A 21543-nucleotide genomic window follows, 5' to 3' on the forward strand; every position below is an offset into this window, starting at 1 on the left:
TTCCCTGTGGCAGCTCTTTACAACACCTGATATTCAGAGGGACGCTGCCTCTGAACCTGGCTGTTCCATTTAACCATCATGACAGACCTTCCCTCCATAAATGTGTCTCCTCTCCTTTTTAAAACTGTCCATGCCAGTGGCTATTAGCAGATTTTGCTGTACAAAATAAAGGCAAATTTAAAGGTATGGGCTGTAATCCAAAACACACTTATAGAATCATAGAATCATAGAGTTGGAAGAGACCACAAGGGCCATCGAGTCCAACCCCCTGCCAAGCAGGAAACACCATCAGAGCACTCCTGACATATGGTTGTCAAGCCTCTGCTTAAAGACCTCCAAAGAAGGAGACTCCACCACACTCCTTGGCAGCAAATTCCACTGTCAAACAGCTCTTACTGTCAGGAAGTTCTTCCTAATGTTTAGGTGGAATCTTCTTTCTTGTAGTTTGGAACCATTGCTCCGTGTCTGCTTCTCTGGAGCAGCAGAAAACAACCTTTCTCCCTCCTCTATGTGACATCCTTTTATATATTTGAACATGGCTATCATATCACCCCTTAACCTCCTCTTCTCCAGGCTAAACATGCCCAGCTCCCTTAGCCGTTCCTCATAAGGCATCGTTTCCAGGCCTTTGACCATTTTGGTTGCCCTCCTCTGGACACGTTCCAGTTTGTCAGTGTCCTTCTTGAACTGTGGTGCCCAGAACTGGACACAGTACTCCAGGTGAGGTCTGACCAGAGCAGAATACAGTGGCACTATTACTTCCCTTGATCTAGATGCTATACTCCTATTGATGCAGCCCAGAATTGCATTGGCTTTTTTAGCTGCCGCGTCACACTGTTGGCTCATGTCAAGTTTGTGGTCAACCAAGACTCCTAGATCCTTTTCACATGTACTGCTCTCAAGCCAGATGTCACCCATCTTGTATTTGTGCCTCTCATTTTTTCTGCCCAAGTGCAATACTTTACATTTCTCCCTGTTAAAATTCATCTTGTTTGTTTTGGCCCAGTTCTCTAATCTGTCAAGGTCATTTTGAAGTGTGATCCTGTCCTCTGGGGTGTTAGCCACCCCTCCCAGTTTGGTGTCATCTGCAAATTTGATCAGGATGCCCTTGAGTCCATCAGCCAAGTCGTTGATAAAGATGTTGAATAAGACCGGGCCCAAGACAGAACCCTGTGGCACCCCACTAGTCACTCTTCTCCAGGATGAAGAGGAACCATTGATGAGCACCCTTTGGGTTCGGTCAGTCAGCCAGTTACAAATCCACTGAGTGGTAGCATAGTCAAGACTGCTAGGGAGTAAGTACCATTGGACTGGTTGCCCTGGCTACTGAGCATGGCAGGGCTGGCAAAATTGGTTCTCTCAATTTCTCATTTTTTCGATCTTAAATTCAGTTCTCCACCTTTTCTAGCAATTTGTGAATTTTTAGTGTGAATTTCTCCCAGTAAACACATATTTATATGTTATTTTGACTAATGTACATATTTTTGCAAGCAATTGTCCCTAAAATAATGCATTTAGTTATTTTCACTAATATCTCCATTTTTACACACACTCCCCTGATATATGCATTTTTTGCAAACATTGGTTGGAGAGCTTCATCACAAAATTCAGATAAGTGCACATTTTGAAGGATAGCTGTTCACATATTTTCAGAAAGGTTGAATTTGAAAGATTCAGGTTTAAATGCCTACTAAATTAGGGGCTGTTTCTGAGGAATCCCCCTTAATGGTTTTATTTTTTTGTACTTGAACAAAACTTGGGCTTCCCAAGTTCTCTCCCTCTTCTGCACAGGTGCTGCCATTTTGCCTCTGCATGCGATGGGACTCACAGCCTGAATGTCAGGAAGTGAAGGAATGATGCCTGCACACGGCCTCCTTTCCTGCGCATGGACTGCTACCATTAACCCTCCCTTATCCTCATCCTCTGTTGCAGCCTTTCCCAAATGGAGGGTCATCGAGTGGGATGTTGTTGGGCACCATCTCCCTCCAGATGTTGTTGGACACCATCAGCCCAAGCCAGCATGGCCAGTGGCCAAGGCCGGTGGGAGCCATAAGTCCAGCAACATCTCAGGGCTGCCACATGAGGGACAGCCACTCTTCATCTGACTTTATTAAGCAGATTGTGCTAAGTTCCATGTTTTCCCTTCAGCTTTACCAAAATGGTAAGACTTTCTGGATAGAATCAATGATGTATAGAGTGCTCAGTGCACACACATGTTGTTAGATATGTGTTTAGAAGGCAGCAGGACTACTCTGAAGTGCTGGCTTCAGGATTTGGAAGGTCCTTGGGGACAATGCCTACATATCTGCTTTGCTGCTTGGCTGTCTCTTCAGCCACTTCATAGGAGGCATAGCAGCAGTTCTACCCTTCTTTTTCTGCCCCTGAGAAATTGTTCTCCTGGTATCCTGCCCCCTCCCATCTTCTAAGGCAGAGGTGGGGAACTTCAGAGGTGGGGAGAGCAAATATGGTCCTCCAGATCTCTCAATCTGGCCCTCGGAACTGTCTGCAGCAGCGCCCCTTCTCTCTAGGCCACAGCCCTCTCTGGTGCTGCTCTGCACCCCAAGTGTTCCTGCCTGGCTGGGACTGTCCTTGAACTCTGAAGGTCCCTCTTGCTTGTCTGGTTGGAGAGATGTGGACAACCATATATAGAAACCAGCATACTGCATGAAGGCAAAATTGGCATTTATTGCACTTCCCCCTTTCACTCCTGGCCCTGTCTGCCACTAGCATGTGGCCCTTGAAAAGCTGCCCAGAACAGAATGCAGGCTTTGGGTTTAAGAAGGTTCCCCCCTCCTGCTTTAAGGAAGCAAATGGACACCAATGCCTTCTAAGGTTGCCATGCATCCAGGAAAACCCAGACATGGTCTCCTTTGGGGGGCAAACATGCCCATCCGGGTGGATTTTTACATTTTAAAGGAAATGCCTGTGTTGGGGGGGGGGTGGGCTCGGGAGGCTTGGACTTGGGCTGCTCTGCATGGTGCAGCCACTGCCAGCCCAAGCTGGGGAAAGAGGCACGTGGGTTTGGCCGTGGCACCGCACACCAGTGAACCAGCGCACCAGGGCACCCCTTTCCCCAGCTTAGGCTGGCAGCAGCTGGGGCTGTCCTCTTCTTTGCTCTTCAAGATATGGCAACCCTATTTTGTGCAGCATCAGTGACTTCAATGTTTCTGTATTAATTAACAAAGCACTGGCTCAGTGGTCAGAGATGATAGGAGTTGTAGTCCAATAACAGCTAGGGACCCAGGTTTGAGAAACACTGCCTTCTATCCTTGTCCAGTCACTACTACACGTTTTGGGCCCAAGCCTGTGGAACTCCTTCCCAACTGAGATTAGGCAGGCACCCTCCTTGCTGAATGCCCAGCATGACAAAGACCTCCTTATTCTGACAAGCACTTTAAAGTAGTGTTGGGTTTCTGTTTGGCTTTTTGATTATGTCTATGCTGTTGTCTGTATGGTTTATTTTATATAGGCACTGCGTGGAAATTCTAATAATCAAGCAGTATAACAATGCCTAAAATCAACATATAATGGCATGGCAGCCTCTAAGAGCAGACAAATGCTGCCTCGATAGGCTCCAGCAGCCTCTTCTCATTTTGCTACAGGTGATGAGGGCTGGGCTGAGACAATTGCATAATCCAGTTTAACATCCAGCCTCTTTGCAAAGCCCTTATGAGTCAATAGCTTTATTTCTGAATAGTGCAACTGAATAACACATTGAAACTCGAGATGTTCTGCTCTACATCAGCGCAGGGGGCGGGGCGGATGACAACACAATGCCGCAATAGTCTTGCAGGCTCTCTCACACAAAACAAGGCACTGAGGGACAAGTTGGAGTGAGGCCTAGGGAATGAAGAGACCAAATCCTGTCCTTAGTTAAACTCCGAATTTCAGGGCCAGCTAACTCTTCCCTGAAGCAGTAGGAGCTGCCTTCATGGTGGCATGACCATATGCTGACCCGGGAGCAAGCTTGTGATTTATTTATTTTTTACCAGATCTTGCTTCTGTGCCTTTAAGAGCAGCTCAGCTTGCAGGTGACAATCAGCTGCTGATCACTTCAGAATGAGCTAGGGATAAAGGCACAGAAGCAGGCCAGAGCAGTTTTCTGGTCATTTGGCAGTCTTACAAGGAACATCTGTATGAAATAATGATATAAATTTAGGGGTGAGCAAGAGGATTTTTTTTTAAAAAAAGTTTTATTATTATTATTATTTTTCTGTCACTAAAGACTTGTGCTTTGCTATTGATTCATTAAAGTCCCATCTGTTTTATTTTCTATTTGTCGCAATCACATTTGTCATTTAAATTTGATGTTTGCTTTTGCTGTTTTTTCTTTATTTGTTCACAGCAAGGGAGCGGGACATAAGATGGGAGTTGCAGTTCTGAAGGACTTTTAGGAGCCACTCTAGTTGCAATTGCAATTTGTTTTAAACTGTTTTAAATGTATTTTACATTGCTGTGATATGCCATGGGGCCTCATCATGAAAGGCAGTAATAAGTAGAATGTCAACAATTATATTGATGGAGTTCCTGGAGCCAGTCACTCTACAATGCAGGAGATTCTGTCAAATCAAAGCAGGGCAGGTAGAGCTGGTGGTAGCCAGGAGAGGGCTGCCATCTTTGCATGTAGTGGCCTCCAGGCCGAGGAAACCTACAGCTTCTGAAGTCAGTTGATTAGGAAAACAAGAATCTGCCTTGCACCAAGACAGTCCATTGGTCCACGTAGCTTAGCGGTCTCTATGTTGGCTGGCAGCATCTTTCGAACAGACATGTTTCCCAGCCCTGCCACAAGATGTCAGGATTTGAACCTGAGACCTGAGGTGGGTTTAGGGTAGGGCTGCCATAATTCAAACAGTGAGAATCCGGACAGAAAAGATCTCTCCAAAGCTTACCTTGGCGATGCTGGGGACTGAACCTGTGACCTTCTGCATGCAAAACAGATGCTCTACCAGTGAACTACAGCCACTCCCTGGACTGTTGTGCTTTGTTTGGGACACATGCAAAGCAGCTAATGCTACAGGCCATAGCTGCAGGAAGGGCCGTAGCTAAGTGGTAGAGTATCTGTTTTGCATGCAGAAGGTCACAGGTTCGATCCCCAGCACCTCCAAGGTAAGGTCTGGAGAGATCTTGGCCCGGAACACTGGAAAGCTGCTTGCAGTCAGTGGAGACAATGCTGATGGACTCAGCATAACACAGCTTCCTCTGTCCCTAAGGTCCCAGGTTCAAGCCTTGACATCTTAGGCTAGGGCTGCAAAAGACCCATGTCTGAAACCCTGGACAGTCACTGTCAGGAAGTGAAGACAGAACTGAGCTATACGGTCCAGTGGTTTGACTTGGAACAAGGCAGTTCCCTGTGCTCCTATCCATATTTCAAGATCTCTTTGTGACGTGCATAAGATTCAAGCTGGTTTCTCCAGAGGGGTCCTGTGGACCTCCATGGTTGTAATTATGGGTGTGGGAACAAGGGGAATGCATACACCCAAGGGGAGCACACATTCCTCAACTCAAGGGATGTGGCAATACAATTTGCTTTCTATTTGCTTTCTTCTCCTCTCCCCATTATTTGAGGGAGCTTGTGGTTACCACAAATGAATTAAACAAGGGGGAGAAGTGGCTGTATCTGCCAGAGGTTTACCCTCCTCTGAAATGGAAGGTGGTGGCACCAGACACCCAAACCTAAATACACTTTCCTTTTCTTTTTTAGCCATTAAGCCCATGCTTACAGAACAGTAAACTTCACATTTGTCTAAATAGCATCTATGCTTTTGAGGGCTTCTGTGGATAAAGCACCCTTCTGTTTGGGGGCAGTGGGGTCGGTCACACCACAGCCTAGAAATACTGTAGATGTATCAGAAACGACCACACATGAACACCCGTGCAGCAAAGCTATATATAGCACAAAAATGCTGGGTGTTTTTGTTTCTCGTGTGTGTGTGTGTGTGTGTGTGTGTGTGTGAGAGAGAGAGAGAGAGAGAGAGAGAGAGAGAGAGAGAGAGAGAGAGTTTTTTTAAAAAGCAAACAAACTGCCATTTTAAGAATAGAGTTAAGACTCTCTCATGTAGTCCAAGCTCTGCAAAGCTGGGAATTGATACCTTAACAGACATGCCTCATGATTAGCAATAATGCAGTATCACAATCTTATTCATAGAATCCTAGAGGGACCCCATGGATCATCTAGTCCAACCCCCTGCAATGCAGGAATATGCACCCATATTCAAACCCTTGACCTTGGTGTTATCAGCACTGTGCTGTAACCAACAGAGCTAACTGGCAAGGCTATGCCTGCCACAACTTACCTTCTGTGGACCTTTGCCTTTCAGGCCCATAGCCAGATGGGGAGGATGGAGGGCCTGGGACCAGGCAAGATGTCCCACGTTATCCTGGTCCTCTGCTGCCTTATGAAGAGCAGGAGTCCTCTTATGGGTTGACCCATGCCTGTTTGTTGTTGACGTTAGTGGGTTAGTGACCTCTCATTCAACCACTGCAAGACATTGCCGTATGGGATAGGAGAGATGCAGGGGGGATGGGGGGCATGGTTATGGGGCATGGTTCTTCCTTGACATTTTCTAAGGTTTCCAAATGGACCCACAAAGGTTGGAGAGCCTTCCTCTAGCCACTGCACCTCACTATAACATTTCACAACTAGAGGAATAGTCACTGCACATGAACTAGACAGCTTTGGCTTCACTTCTGTTTTCAGGCACGCACAACACTATTTTGCCAGTAGTTGCTTTCCAGAGACTTTAACTGGGTAGGAAAACGTTAATGATTTTAGAATTGCATCAAGTTGCTTCACCAAACCAAAGACCAACTATCCAGAATAAAGTGGTTTTCACTAAAACTGGAAAGAAATTTATGAAATGCTTTTTAATAACTCCAGTAAAATGGTTAAATTTTAAACTTGCTGTACCTGTTGCCGCTTTTATTGAATCATTTTGAAATTTCATACTTTAGTAGACGTCATCGAGTAGATCATGCATGCCACATTTCAACTTGTTGATGCAGCAGGTGCCATTTTTATAAGCTAGAGAATCCCAAGAGGTGCAGTGCTGGAACCTGGGTTTTGCTAGTTGCCTTAACTGTAGGAGCACTCGCAGCGTAAGGTGAGGCATGCGTGACAGGGAAACAGTCTTGTCTGAGCAGCATTTTTGATCAAAGTCACCAATGTCTGGAATCAGCCACCAGGGTGAATACTTTTGCCATGTCCTCAGTGCCCAAAGTATTCCAGAGCTGCTTCTAGCAGAATGCCGGCTCCTAATCATTTGCTCATGCCTTACATACCTCCCCAGGGTACTGAGCTGAGATGGAGAATGTTGCTCATTTTCAAACATGTGCATAGTTAAAGGGGGTGGAAGAAGGAGGAGGGGGGCTGACACATGGAAATCTATGGAATTTAATCGTTCCTAATGAATGATGCATTTTCCCCCAGTTGTGCTAATTCTTTGAGGTTGTGTTTTATTTAGATCCTATCATGTTGAGAATCCCAGCGTGTGCACACACACCCCACAAAAGGACGTCAGGGAGAAATTAAGCAATTTCCTTTCTCTTTGGAGCCTAAATATTTTAGTTCATTATTCCTCACCAAGTGATCTTTGTTCCAGAATTAAATAAATGCTTCCAATTAAAAAAGAAAACAAAGGCACAAACATATGGTATACATTCCTGATATTCTAAAGGAGGTTTGGAAAAGAAGAAAAAGAAAAAGAATGCCATCCTTTACTGGCACATTTTCTCTACTATGGACAGGAAAAGATTCTGGTTACGTTTGCATTTAAAAGCCAACCTGCCCAATCCACAGTTCCCAAAACAGGAATGTGAACCAAAACACAGCCATCCTCCAAAATGTGGGCATCCCTAAATTTTGCACTGCAGTTCTCCAGCCAAATAACATGTACAAAGGGTAGATGTGTGCATAGAAATATATGTGAAAGTAATGTGCAAAAATAGAGGAAATAGCTTCAAGTCATCAAGCCAAAGAAGTTGGATAGCTCAATGCTCCTCTTGCCCTTATTCTATTTCCCTGATCTTGTGGAAGTCAGAAAAGGATCTCTGGGTTATTTGAAGAAAATGTGCAAGGTGACGGGGTTCTCTTGCCTCCAGCTGTTTAACAAGAGCAACTAGAACTTGTACCCCACCCCCTTTTATACTACTGAAATGAAGAAATCTGGAGGAGGGGGTCACCAGGTGTGGATTCTTGTGCAGAATGACTGTGAGTTCTGTTCAGCTCTGATATTTAAAACAAATTCCTAGTCTCACAACTGTTCAGGCCTCAGTGAGTTCTCTCTGTCCCTTGCACCAGGCCCCAGCCTGCTAAGATGGTTCTGGCCTTCCCAGGCACACATGGAGTTCACCTTGCCTTCAATACTCCAGAGAGCATCTAAATTCTACCATTTATTAATTTCTAACATCCTTTAACTCTAGCAGTTATGGGTTCCCTTGCACCCCCAAACTCTGTTACCCCAGATCTGTAACAATATTAAGATTAAAAGAGATATTAAGAGCTCAGCAAGGAAGATAATGGGGTCAAAACTGGAATCTGTTGGCTCTGCCAATCCTGGTTCTGGTGCCAACTGCTGTGGGTCTCCCTGCCTTCTGCCCAGCCAGTCTCAATAGGCACCAGCAGCCGGCATTGGCTTCCCTCGATTCAGAGCACGCACAAGCACAAGGGTGAGGGCGAGAACGAGAGACACAGGGTTAAGAGGACGTCAAGGAACATCGGAAGCAACCGGCCAAGGAAGCAACCCATTGTGTCCATCTTGTGTTCTTTTCTCTTTTTTTGTTTGCTTTGAGGGCAGACCACTGTGAAACATCCCAGTGTCACACAAAGGGGCAAGCAAGCCTTGTCTTTTGCAGAATCACAAATGCCAGCCTTTAATCAGGGCATGAAATAACACAAGTCATCCCTCTGGCGCCATCTGCTGGCCAAGTTGGTGCTGCTTCTGGCATCTCATTTAAGTGACTTTCTCATCACTTAAACTGCTTGATGATGGAGCTCTGCCAGGGCCGAATTTAGGTTTGATGAGGCCCTAAGCTACTGAAGGTAATGGGGCCCTTTATACGTCCAGCTGTCCTTTGTCAACAACAAATTGTCACTGTTTTTACAGGTACCACTGTATATAGAAGAAATGAGCAAACCAGTGATATTTTAGGGAGCAGGCTAGCAGGCTATGACTTACATCATAGGAGCCTACACAACCCAAAACACTGTTGCTGTATGTAGGTTTTGTTTTATTTGTTTTTTATCTTATATTTTGGAAATGTACATCCAGGGGTTTTTTTCCCTTTAAATTTTTTTGGGGCCCCCAAGAGAGTGGGGCCCTCAGCTATAGCTATAGCTTGTTCAGCTTATACATAAATCTGGCGCTGAGCTCTGCAGTCAGCATTAGCCGCATTTCATAATGGTGCATAGAGGGAGCCTGGAGGCAGGGAAATTGCACTAGGACTGTGCACAGGAACCTAGGAAGCTGCTCTAATATACCACATCAGGCTGTTTGTCCATCTAGCCCAGTCCTGTTTGCTCTAACTGGCAGTGGCTCTTTAAGAAAAAAAGATACAGCAGGGGTAGGGAACATGGGGCCTGGACCACAACTCCCATCATCCCTGACCATTGGCCATGCTGGCTAGGGCTGATGGAAGTTGTAGTCCAGGCATGGGCAAACTCTGGCCCTCCAGATGTTTGCAACTACAATTCCCATCATCCCTAGCTAACAGGACCAGTGGTCAGGGATGATGGGAATTGTAGTCCCAAACATCTGGAGAGCTGGAGTTTGCCTACACCTGTTGTGGTCCAACAATTTTTGGAGGGCCACAAGTCCTTCACCCCTGCTATGTATCTGAATAGAAAGCTTGAAAGAGTTTCCAGGTAGTGAAGAAACACTGTATGGCAGTGTCTCCCAAACTTGTGCCTTCAGCTGTTTAGGGACTACAATTCCCATGAGTTGTCGGTCTCTAGCTGTTATGATAAAAAGAACTGGGATAAATATTGTTTAAGTTATAAAATTTAAAAAGTTGATTGGAAAATAAGGTGTTAGTTAAAAGGAATGTTAAGAGATTAGGATTTGCTGGATAATCAATTTGAACTAGAAAACAAGAAGGGGAGGTATGAGGAAGTCAAAGAAACATGTTATTGAAAATTGATATTGAAATTGATTTGTTTTTAATATTTTTTTTCTTTTTCTTTTTTGTCTGTATAAAATTGAAAACTCGAATAAATATTTATTAAAAAAAAATACAATTCCCATGAGTTGTAATCCCAAAACAGCTGGAGACCCAAGTTTGGGAAACACTGCTGTTTTGTTAGAGATGATTAAGGACAAGAGGATAAATTCAATTTAGTCCAGCAATGTAAGGGGACCCAAGGCTGACAGCTGGGGAAGATCATTCGGAGGTTTGCAGTTAGCTGCTGTCACTTCTGAGGGTTGCTGTTGGGATCTGTGATTTTTAACCTGTTGGGACTGAGCAGTGAAGGGGCTGAATTTGCTAAATTGCTCAAGGTCATTAAAGCAAAAAAAGAAAAAGATTGCAAAAGGACCTCTCCAAATTGAGTGAATGGACAGTAAAATGGTAAATGTAATTCACTGTAAACAAGTGTGAAGTGATGCATTCTGGGGCAAAAAATATATTAATTTCACATACTGTATACACTCAAGGAACAAGATCTTGGGGTCATAGTAGGCAGTTCAATAAAGAGGTTGACCCCGTGTGCAGCAGCCATGAAAGAAGGCAAATCCCATGCTAGGGATCATTAGGAAAGGCATTGAAAATAAAACTGCCAATATCATAACACTATAATACGAATCTGTGGTGCAACTGCATCTGCTGCTTTATGGAAGTGAGCCGTAGGCAACTGACACCCGTCAGGAGCGATCCCTCAACACCTTCTGCATCAGGAAGATTTTGAGCATCACATGGCAGGACAGTCTCAAACAAAAGGTGCTCTCCCAATTTCACATTCCCAGCATGTTCACACTCCTGCCTCAGAGACGTCTATGCTGGCTTGTTCATGGAATGGAAGATGGCAGGATCCCCAAGGATGTGCTCTGCGGGGAGCTGGCTTCAGGCACCAGGCCCAGTGGCAGACCAATGCTGCGTTGCAAAGATGTCTGCAAACGTGACATGGAGGCTGGGAATCCCTTGCAGATGACTGCAGTGCCTGGCGACGGAAAGTCAGATTATGTATCCAGAGCAGAGACCAGAGGAGGGATGTCCGCTGGGAGGAGCACAGAGAGAAAAAACGCCATGGACAACTGGATGCCTTCATCTGCCCCAGCTGCAACAAAACACGTCTCTCCCTCATGGGGTCTCTACAGCCACAGGAGGGGCTGCAATCTTCCAACAGTTTGACTTCACCCCCAAAGGCACACTCCTCCATTGTCTCCCTAGACAAACAGATGGCAACGAGAATCATACAATTCTGTGGTGCAATTGCATTTGTAATCCTGTGTACAGTTCTGGTTGCCTCACCTCAAGAAGGATATTGTAGAGTTGGGATAGTTTCAGAAAAGGGCAACCAAAATGATCAAGGGTATGGAAGTACTAAAAAGTCCCAAAAGCTGCAACTTTCCCCCTTTTGATTAAGGGTTAAGCTCTAATTTTGCTATATTGTTGTGAATTTTTATATTGCTATTATTTGATGTTATTGTTTACTGCTTAGAGCGAAAGAATGAGTGGGCAGTGTACAAATTTACTAAATCAATGAATAAAACGTGCATTTTTGTACATGTGTTTGGAGAACTAACTGCATTGCAAAATTGGAGATTTTGAAAGATAATTGTGTTTTTGGTTTGCCTTTTATTTGGGGGAATTAAAAAAAAATTCATTAAAACTGAACCAAAATTCTCTCCCATCCCTGCTGCCAAGTAATCATGCACAGAAATGCACTGCAAAGAATTAAGCATCAAATTATAATTCCATGTAAGGGTTGCATCCTTTGAGTATTTCCCAAAGCCTTTTCCTCCAACGGCAATTGGCATTGACATCTCTTTCCCCAAATCCAGCAAGAGCATCTCGAAAACTCACCTTTATAAAAAGCTCAGAGCTTGCCCATTTATCTCCAAAGCCATTGGAGGTGGATAAAGCTCCTCCCCACAGTTCTTTCCTGCTTGTCTCAATGGCAACCCAGCATTTGAGTTTGGCACCAGCTGCCTCTTGCCATCGACAAACCCCAGGGGCAATGTTACAGATTGCTGTTGCCATTTGGATGTTTTGTGTCACAAAACAGCCTTTGAGACATGACAATGAATCCAAGATGAGAGAGAAGGAGAAACAGAAACATATTTCCCTGCCAGCGACAACGATTTTGGAGCAGGGACGGGGCACAATCCAAATTGATTATCATATTAACCTTATTGCTACCGTAGTAATGCTTGGGTTTTAAAGACAATGTTCATTGACTGTGCTACTTTTTACATTTTTTACAGTTCAGAAATTCAGCATTTGTCAAAGTTGTTCCTGTAAGCAATAGGATTAAAGCAACACATGGCACATATAATGCACTCTTCCATTGGTATCAGCTGGGTAACCGAAGATCAAGTTTAAGGATTATTTACAGACTAGGCAAAATGGATTAAGCAGCAATGTTTGATGAAGATTGGCAGCAGGGACATGGCTGCCAATTCACATGTAAGTCAAAACATTTCCTTGAGACTTTATGAACTGGATAGCAGGACGGAAAATTAAAAGAAGCAGTGGAAAACTGGCCCCTTCTGTATTGCCACCAGCACTCTCCCCATGACCCACAAGCCAAGCAAGGCAGGGATAGCCAGCTTGGTGCCTTACATGTGTTCCTGAACTACAGTCCCCATCATCCCTGATCACTGGCCATGCTGGCTAGAGCTGATGGGAGTTGAGTCCAGCCATGCCTGGAGGTACCCATTCTAAGCATATTTATTGGAAGTGAGGGTCACCCTAGATGCAACACCATTCATGTAATTTAAGGTTACCAGATTTATTTCAATGAATTCTGGGACGGACAGACTGACTGACTGACTAAACAAACAAACAAACAAACTTTGTTGTTGTTTTAAAAAAAGGGGGAAATATTTAAAAAAATAAAGAAGTAATATCTTCTCTTCTGTGGTTTCCTCTGCTGCATGACCTTCCTCTGGGTCCCGGCCTTTCTTGGAGCGCTAGCCGTGCTTCCCCCCCTCCTCCCTCCTTGCACTGCAATCTCCTACAGGCTTACTCAGGAGTAAGCATTAGCAGAACCCCCTCCTCCTGCTGCTGCCTTGCCCATCTGTCTGGGCATCTCCTGCGCAGGCATTGTCCAGTGGCCACCCATGGCACGCCCAGTCAGCGAGCCCGGGGCAGAGCTGGCGGTGAGCAAGCGGGAGGAGGCGCACTTGGGCTGGATCACCTCGTCTCCTGCTCGCCTCTCATCCGTGATGGCCAACGACAAGCTGGCCAACAAGCTTAGAAGCCACTTGCAAGTCGAGGAGCACAATGGCGAAACCGAGCAGTAGCCGCCGCCGCCCAAGCACCACCCAGAGGCTGAGCCGGAGCCCAAGCTGATGGCCTTGGGCAGAGGTGCCAGTGGCAAGCTGTGCACCAACTTGCAGCGGCGCACCAAGCTCAATGACCCCACACAGCTTTTGCCCGGCGGCAGCACCAAGCCCCTACTCTGAGTCCCCATATGTGTCTTGTGTGCAACACATCATATGGGGACTTCCAGGGAGGCAAAATGGTGGGCAGCACGGTAGCGGGCAGCTCCTCAAGCCAGCCAGAGCCAAACTCACTGCCAGGCTGGCTCCAGGGTGCTGAGACTGCTGCTGCGGCTGCCACGTTTCCCGGGGACATTAGATGAAATCCGGGGACATTCCGGGGATGGAATTTTTCTGGGGACAAATCCGGTGACTGTTCCCGGGAAATGGGGACATCAGGTAACCCTAATGTAATTAAGAATATAACCACCTGTTCCCTACCCCACACTTGCATAGTGGGAGAGCTCTTCCCCTTAGCTCCAGTAGGAAGCTGGTAAAAACGGGTTGTCAAAGGGTTAAAGCACCCCTGTCTCCCATCTCATGCCACAGTCCCCATCCACATAGTGTTTAATCTCCATTAAGGTTGTTGTTGTTGTTTAGTCGTTTAGTCATGTCCAACTCTTTGTGACCCCATGGACCAGAGCACGCCAGGCACTCCTGTCTTCCACTGCCTCCCACAGTTTGGTCAAACTCATATGGTAGCTTCAAGAACACTGTCCAACCATCTCGTTCTCTGCCATCCCCTTCTCCTTGTGCCCTCCATCTTTCCCAGCATCAGGGTCTTTTCCAGGGAGTCTTCTCTTCTCATGAGGTGGCCAATATTTCAAGCAGTGAAAATCCAGACAGAAAAGTTGTTGAGCTTTGCCAGCATGGGTTCCCATACGCCTGGATTTTCCTGGACATTTTAGCAATTTCTGCTTCCAACTGCAGTATTCCAGATATGTCCAGGAAATTCCTGATGTATGGTGACCCTAAGGCCAATATCTTTCTCCTATGTTGCTTCCCTTGAAGTCAAGTCCAAGTTTGCCACCTGTCCTGTACAATACAAGATTGCCTGTATTTCAATGCAAAATGCTACATCCTGTATAGTTACTATTTTGTCCTGTATTTCAGGTCATCTCCTCCTCCTCTGCCTCATTTTCTCTCCCTCCCTCTCTCTTTCTGCCAAGTTAGGGATCCTCTCCAAATGCCTGTGTTTGAAAGGATGTGTGAAAGGTCCTGTTATGCGGCAATAGATTGTAATGGATTGCTTTGAAATCACTTCAGTGCCAAATGGAAGGGGGGGGAATCTTCCCTCAACTGCCCTGCCTCACATTTTTCCAGAACAAAGGTGGCAGCCCTACCTTTCTGCTATCAATGGGTTGAAGCTAGATTAAAGTCCTATTAATTTCAATGGAAACTAAATTCCGTTAAGAGCCAGTGTGGTGTAGTGGTTAAGAGCGGTAGTCTCGTAATCTGGGGAACCGGGTTCGGGTCTCCGCTCCTCCACATGCAGCTGCTGGGTGACCTTGGGCCAGTCACACTTCTTTGAAGTCTCTCAGCCCCACTCACCTCACAGAGTGTTTGTTGTGGGGGAGGAAGGGAAAGGAGAATGTGAGCCGCTTTGAGACTCCTTAAAGGGAGTGAAAGGCGGGATATCAAATCCAAACTCTTCTTCTTCTTAACTTAGGCTGCACTCCTAACCCCACTTTCCTGGGGATATACCTAACTGTATTCAATATGACTTACTTCTGAGTAGACATGGTTAGGAGGAGACACTGTTAGTCTGGATCCAACCCAATGGGATCTATCTCCAAATAATAACCATGGTCCACTAGAATTATACACATTTAGGTTAATAGTCAAGAGAGAAATATTCTTCATTCATCAGAAATAAATTCCAGAATTGGAAACAGACAATGGGGCAAATATGGACTTAACCTGAGTCAAGTCTTTGTAGCATTTAACCTCAGGTCTGAGGTGTATGAGAAGATAATTCCTCTGAGCATATTTCAAGTGCTTTCTATAACCACTGCCTGCTCAGCAGAGTTGTGAAAAACCTCTGGCTTAGAGGAGAGTCATTACCAGACAAAGTAGACAGCAACGCAATTGCAGACCAATGGTCTGACTCAGTAGCCTTTTCTTCTCCTGAAGATCTCCCACAGGGCAGCAGAAGTTTTCCTTCTCCTAGGTGGGCTCCCTTCCCAGGTGGATGAGCCCCATCGGCCCCTCACTTCCCTCTACAGCACATGCAGAAACTGCTTTCTTGACCATTGGACCCATTAATGTTCTTGTCTGCTCTAAACACCAGAGCCTGCTTTGGCATGAAGGGGAAGTCGCTAACTCACTGAGGGCTAGAGACTCATCAAATGCCCTCACCTGATTTAGCCAGCCTCTTGAAGCCGTTTCTCTGCCTATGCCAGAAAATGGCAAGCGCCCAAAAATAATTCTTAGGGCATCTTGGTGAAGATCTGGTATAACAAGCAGCCGAGGGTTTGAATCTTACTTTCACCATGAATGGACGAGGAAGCCTTGTCCTCCTCCCTCCGTCTGCAGTATGGGGATATTAATACTGAGCTGCTTTTCATAGTGGTCAGAAGGACAACAGTAACTATTGCTGCTGCTGCTACTACTACTTGTGTTTTCTTACTTGCTCTTCACCAGAACATCATAGGACAGGTTACAGCATATACAGAACATTATGTTTGTACTATTGCAATGTTTGTATGTCACTTTGGGTCAGTTTTTGTGAGGGAAAGTGACTAATAGATTATTATGATAGTGGCAATGCTGCTGGTGCTGCAATAAAAACAGCAGCAGCAACAACAACCCCACCCACAATCACAACACAGTATTTCCACACAATTATGCATGCAAAGTGAACACTCAAAAGTGCTTGCTATACTATTACTTTAGAACACAGCCTGGTAGTGCATCCATTAGATTTACACAGCATTTACCTTTGGATACCTGCCCAAATCATCTATTAAATCCTCTTCTAAGCCACCTCTTATGATTTCTCTTAACATCTGCCAAGCAACTTGCACCTGCTGCAAGACTGAGGTGGAAGTGTTTCAAGGGAGTTATAAAAAATGTGTCTTGCATATTTCGGCCACAAGGAGGCAGTCTTGCAGAAAAAATATTGTCCTTGATCTCTGTGTGTGTTTTAAACAGGCTGCAGTGTTCAGCAGCCTCTATGGATTCTCTTAAATCCCAGGCAGGCTCGTCTGGAAAGAGGTGCCCAGCAGGTACTAGTGTGCCAAGGCTTCATAGGCTTAAACCAGCATTTTGAATTAGGCCCAGAAATGCAGGACAAGTGTTTCTGCTTTGGAATTAAAAAGACCCATTTCATTCCCCTAAAAACTGGGTTGTTGGGGATGAGCATTCTGACCTTGGACTGCTAACCCCTCACCATCAGATGTTGGGGTGGCACTCTGCACATGGGCTGAGATATTCTATTTACTAATATGACTAATAGCTCCGGGAGCAGAGTGCTGTCATGACAGACAAGCTCCTGGGGCTTAACTCTCCACAGAGATGAGGCTCTGCACTGACTCCAAATCCTTTTTTAAATTTTTCTAGAAATCATTTTTATTTGGTTTTACAAATACAAAGTTATAAAAATCCAAATATATATCCAGAGATTCCTCTGAATCTCAGGACTTCCCCCAACCCCCTCCATTCGGGTCCCATTTTGAACATTTAGAACTGCATATTCTTCCATACTCTAATTTTTATAACAATCCATATTATCCATGGTAATTGTTACACTACAAGTGAGATAAAAATCCTGCCAATGTTTCAATCTGCTTACAGTGATCTCTTAAGTGACTTTTTTGTGGTTTAACTTGTTTTATTTCACTTTGCAAACAAAGTTGTCTTCAGTCCAGCTGGACTTGTGTAGGAGCAGAAATTGAAACCCAACAGAAAAGCAGCAGTAAGTCAGGAACACAAGGATTACAGGGGACTGAACTCAGCTACAGAAGGAATGGTTGATTGTTAAGACAAAGGACAGCTGCCCCCAGTCAGAGATGGTGATCTTCTTGCTTGTCTTGCCGTTCCTTGACCCAAAGCGCTCCATTGCTTCCACAATATTCATTCCTTCTTTGACTTGGCCAAAGACCACATGTTTCCTATCCAACCAGTCAGTTTTGGCAGTGCAGATGAAGAACTGAGACCCATTTGTATTGGGACCAGTATTTGCCACAGACAAGATGCCAGCACCTGTGTGCTTGAGGATGAAGCTCTCACCAGCAGACTTCTCACTGTAAATCGATTTACCACCTGTTCCATTATGACAAGTAAAGTCACCCCCCCCCCCGGCACATGAACCAAGGAATGATTCTGTGGAAGCAGGACCCCTTGTAACCAAAACCTTTCTCCCCAGCGCTCAAGGCACGGAAATTCTCTGCTGTCTTTGGAACCTTGTCCGCAAACAGCTCGAAGGTGATGCGCCCCACAGGCTCGCCATTGGCAGCGATGTTAAAAAACATGACCGGGTTGGCCATGATGGTGGGAATGAGTTGAGTAAAGGAAGGGGGAGTTTTTAAAAAGAAAACTGGCGGCAGTGGCAGTAACAGGCAACACCAGCGACAACCCCTCTCCACACAGTAAGGAGCGCAGCACAGCAGAAAGCCTCTTAAGAAACTTATAAATTTTCCCCATTCTTTTATAATTCTTTTGTCCTCTTGGTTCCTGAGTTTTCCAGTCAGTTTTGCCATTTCAGCATAGTCCATCCGCTTGGTGTGCCATTCCTCTCTGGTAGGAATTAGTATATTAGTACAGAAGACGTTTATATTTTGTTATGACCAAGATGGACTTTTGACAAAGAAGTTGATTGATTGATTGATTGATTGATTGATTGATTGATACTGCTTTGGCTACAAGGCCATGAAAAGTTGTAGGAACTTTCCTACCCACTCATTTCCAACAAATCTCTAGGGTGAGCCAAAGTGGCTTCTTGTAAGTTCCAAAACCCAACCTGCCACAATTTGTATTGGTCTGGACTAACTAAGGAGTTTGCTGTGGTTTCAGCTTTTCCATTTCCTTATTCCAGCAGAGTGGATTCAGATTTATGAGAGCCATGAGCAATTATATGCATGCTCACTGTGAAGGAAGCCTCAGTGGGAATTATTCCTAAGTAAGCATGCATGTCATTGTAACCTCAAACCTTCCATGTGTCCTATAAAGCCCACAGTTCATTCATTTCCTTTGTATCCCACCCATCTTCCTTCCAAGAAGCTGTAGCTCAGTGGTGGAGCATCTACCAGGTTCACCCCTTGGCTTTTCAAGGCAAGTTGGGAAGCGCTCCTGTCTGAAACCCTGGAGAGCCACTGCCACCACCCCTTCCGTCCTTCCTCTTATTCGTATGCCGCTTTTCCACACACGAAAATCGTGCTCAAAGTGGCTCGCAACAAAAAAACAGGGATGGATTTCAGACAAAAGCTACAAAAGTAATTTCATAATAAAGTAGCAACAATTTCATAACATAGCAAAATAATAATAATTTCATAGCAAAACAATAGCAGAAACACCAAAGCCCACATTCTGATACTGTAAATATAAGATTGCTTAATGCAGCACCCAATAGCAAAAATAACAAGGGAGCTTCACAGTTTCACCTTCGTTCTAGAAAGACCCCTCCCATGATGTTGCTTAGTGTCCCTCTCCTGCAGCCACTTGCAATACTTCCAAGGGCTGAAAACGCTCCTTCCATGAGGTTACTCCCCCAGTCAGGGCAGGCAGTCCTGAACTAGATGGACCAATGGTCTGGCAGCTTCCTATGTTCCTAATCCCAGAGTGGTGGTCTAGCCTCGCAAGAAGTCCTGTGAGGTGGGTTAAGAGACAGTGACTCCCCCCAGCAAGCTTCACAGATGAACTTTGGGAAGTTCTTCAACATCCTCTGATCATCAGCAAGGGGACAGTTATTACTGTGTTCTTAATAAGCATCTCACATTAGGGTAAAAGCAAATCCTAACGTGAATGGCTTCTTGAAGTATTATCAGTAGTGTGGTTTGCTGATTATATTTTGCAATCATTATTGCTCATTTGTGTTTATGAGCCAAGAGGGTGCCTCTATGGGCCAGAAAGTGTCATATCACTATTTATATAAATAGGCCAAATACTCTGCCACACTGCACCACCATGCGCTTAACACCATTTTTCTGTAGCCTCTGAGAACTGCAAGGGAATGCCAGTGGAAGGCTGAACCATATGGTCAGAAAGTCAAGAGCAACAGATGACTCCTCACTTACGATCTCCTCACTATGATCTGGGTCCCCGCATGCATAAGCGAAATGTGTGTAAGCGGGGAACTAGGGCAATTTAAGAGGCATCAGAAATACCTTTTTCTTTTACAGTGTACCTTTGTCTCCAGATTGCCAGAAAGAGCATGGAACAGGGCAGCCAATCCTGCTGTAGTACAGCTTCCCATCCAACCCCTGTTGAGTGAGGTAGCATGGCAGTAGCAGGTGCTCCCAAGTTTCATTTTGGAGCCCATAAGTTCTTTGTTTAAAGCATTTTAAATCTTTATTTCTAGACTTTGGACTCACTGGCATCCGCTTTGGGCTCTAGGAAGGGTCTCCTTGCTAGCCAAGAGGACTTTCCAGCTCTCCTCTGCCATTTCCAGATTTGAGTTTGTTTGTTTGTTTGTTTGTTTGTTTGTTTGTTTGTTTCCTGGTGCATTAGTGGGGGGGTGCCTGTATTCCAGCTTTTGGGTCTAAAGGGCCCTCAAAGCATTGAGCAGAAAATGGAAATCCAATCAAAAAGAAGAGTAAAGTAACATATAACAATAAAAATACAGCTGATCAGAGCTTCACAATCTCTGATCCTGTCTGAGGTGGGCCTTGGATGGAGGTCTGGAGAGATTCAGGAGCCAGGAACTAAGGGCAAGCAGGAAGTCAGGTCAGAGAACACAAGAAGCTGCATTATACCAAGCCGTTGGCCCATCTGGCTCAATGTTGTCTACACTGGATAATAGCAGTTCACCAGGATTTCAGGCAGAAGTCCTTCCCAGCCCAAGCTGGAGATGGCAGGGGTTGAACCTAGCACCTTCTGCATGCAGAGCAGGTACTTTACCACTAAGCTACAGCCCTTCTCCAGTTAAGGAATCAAACCCATAGAGGAATCTGGAACAGGGGACAGTGGAAGCAGTAGAATAATCCTAGACTAAAGAGCAAGACCAGATAACACAAGACATGATGCGAGAGATCAAGAAGAGCTTGTTGCTCAGGCAAAGTTCTTTTATACGCCTTCATTCCATGATAAGCTGTAGTGACATGGCTCGCCACATGGGGCAGTGGTGAGCAGTTCCTGAGAAGATTCGCAGGCCGTTGGTGGTCCACAAACTGCATCCAGGTGGTCTGCAGAAAGATTGCAGATCAGTCAGGAATATGTGCAGTTTGCCCTGTCCTGTCCTTTATTATTATTATTTCTTCTGATGACACTTTGCTCAGAAAGAAGGTGCATCTATTGCAATAGAAAAGCAAGACTATGATTATATTATGAAAACATGAGTTATATATGAACTTTGATTTGCGGAACAACAGAAACATTTATTAAATGGTCTGCTAAGACTCCCAGAAGTTTTCAAGTGGTCATTGGGAGGGGTGGAAATGAGAATGGCTGCAATAGATCAGTCATCCATCAATCAATGACCTTCCCATGTGCTCACAGGTGTCACCCAGTACACTGGTAATGGATCTTCTGAACCCCTTCCAAAGACACAGATGAACAAAAGAGGTCTTGCCAATAAATGGATACCAAAAGATGGGTCCAACTGAGGAACCAGTAACTCTAGTATCCTTGTTTCAGTCCCAGCAAAGCTGATCAGCAAGATAAATGGTGGATCACGGCTGGACATCTCAGGTTGCACATGTCATCCTCCTGAACTACACTCCCTGTCAGAGTGTGAGAAGGTCATTTCCCCCAGCTGTAAAGCAAACATTCACAATGTGTATTACAGGTGAAAGAGGGTAGCTAAGCGGTTGAGCAGATTGGGGAGGCAGCACTGTGCAGGCCACCCAGCCTGCGGACCATCTAATCATTTTGACAGCTGGCCATGGGTCTTAATTTGCTCTCCAGAAGCTGG

At 45.2% G+C, this 21543-nt stretch overlaps 1 pseudogene across 1 annotated transcript; it reads right to left on the reverse strand.

The window, feature by feature from the left end:
* Positions 1–17286: 17286 nt before the first annotated feature.
* On the reverse strand, positions 17287–18006 carry LOC310749898 (peptidyl-prolyl cis-trans isomerase A-like; annotated as a pseudogene). Its single transcript has one exon. The product of its transcript is annotated as a peptidyl-prolyl cis-trans isomerase A-like (transcript).
* Between the last annotated feature and the right edge of the window lie 3537 nt (positions 18007–21543).

The sequence above is a fragment of the Podarcis filfolensis genome, assembly GCF_964270895.1.
Source record: "Podarcis filfolensis genome assembly, chromosome: 15".
NCBI classification, from domain to species: domain Eukaryota; kingdom Metazoa; phylum Chordata; class Lepidosauria; order Squamata; family Lacertidae; genus Podarcis; species Podarcis filfolensis.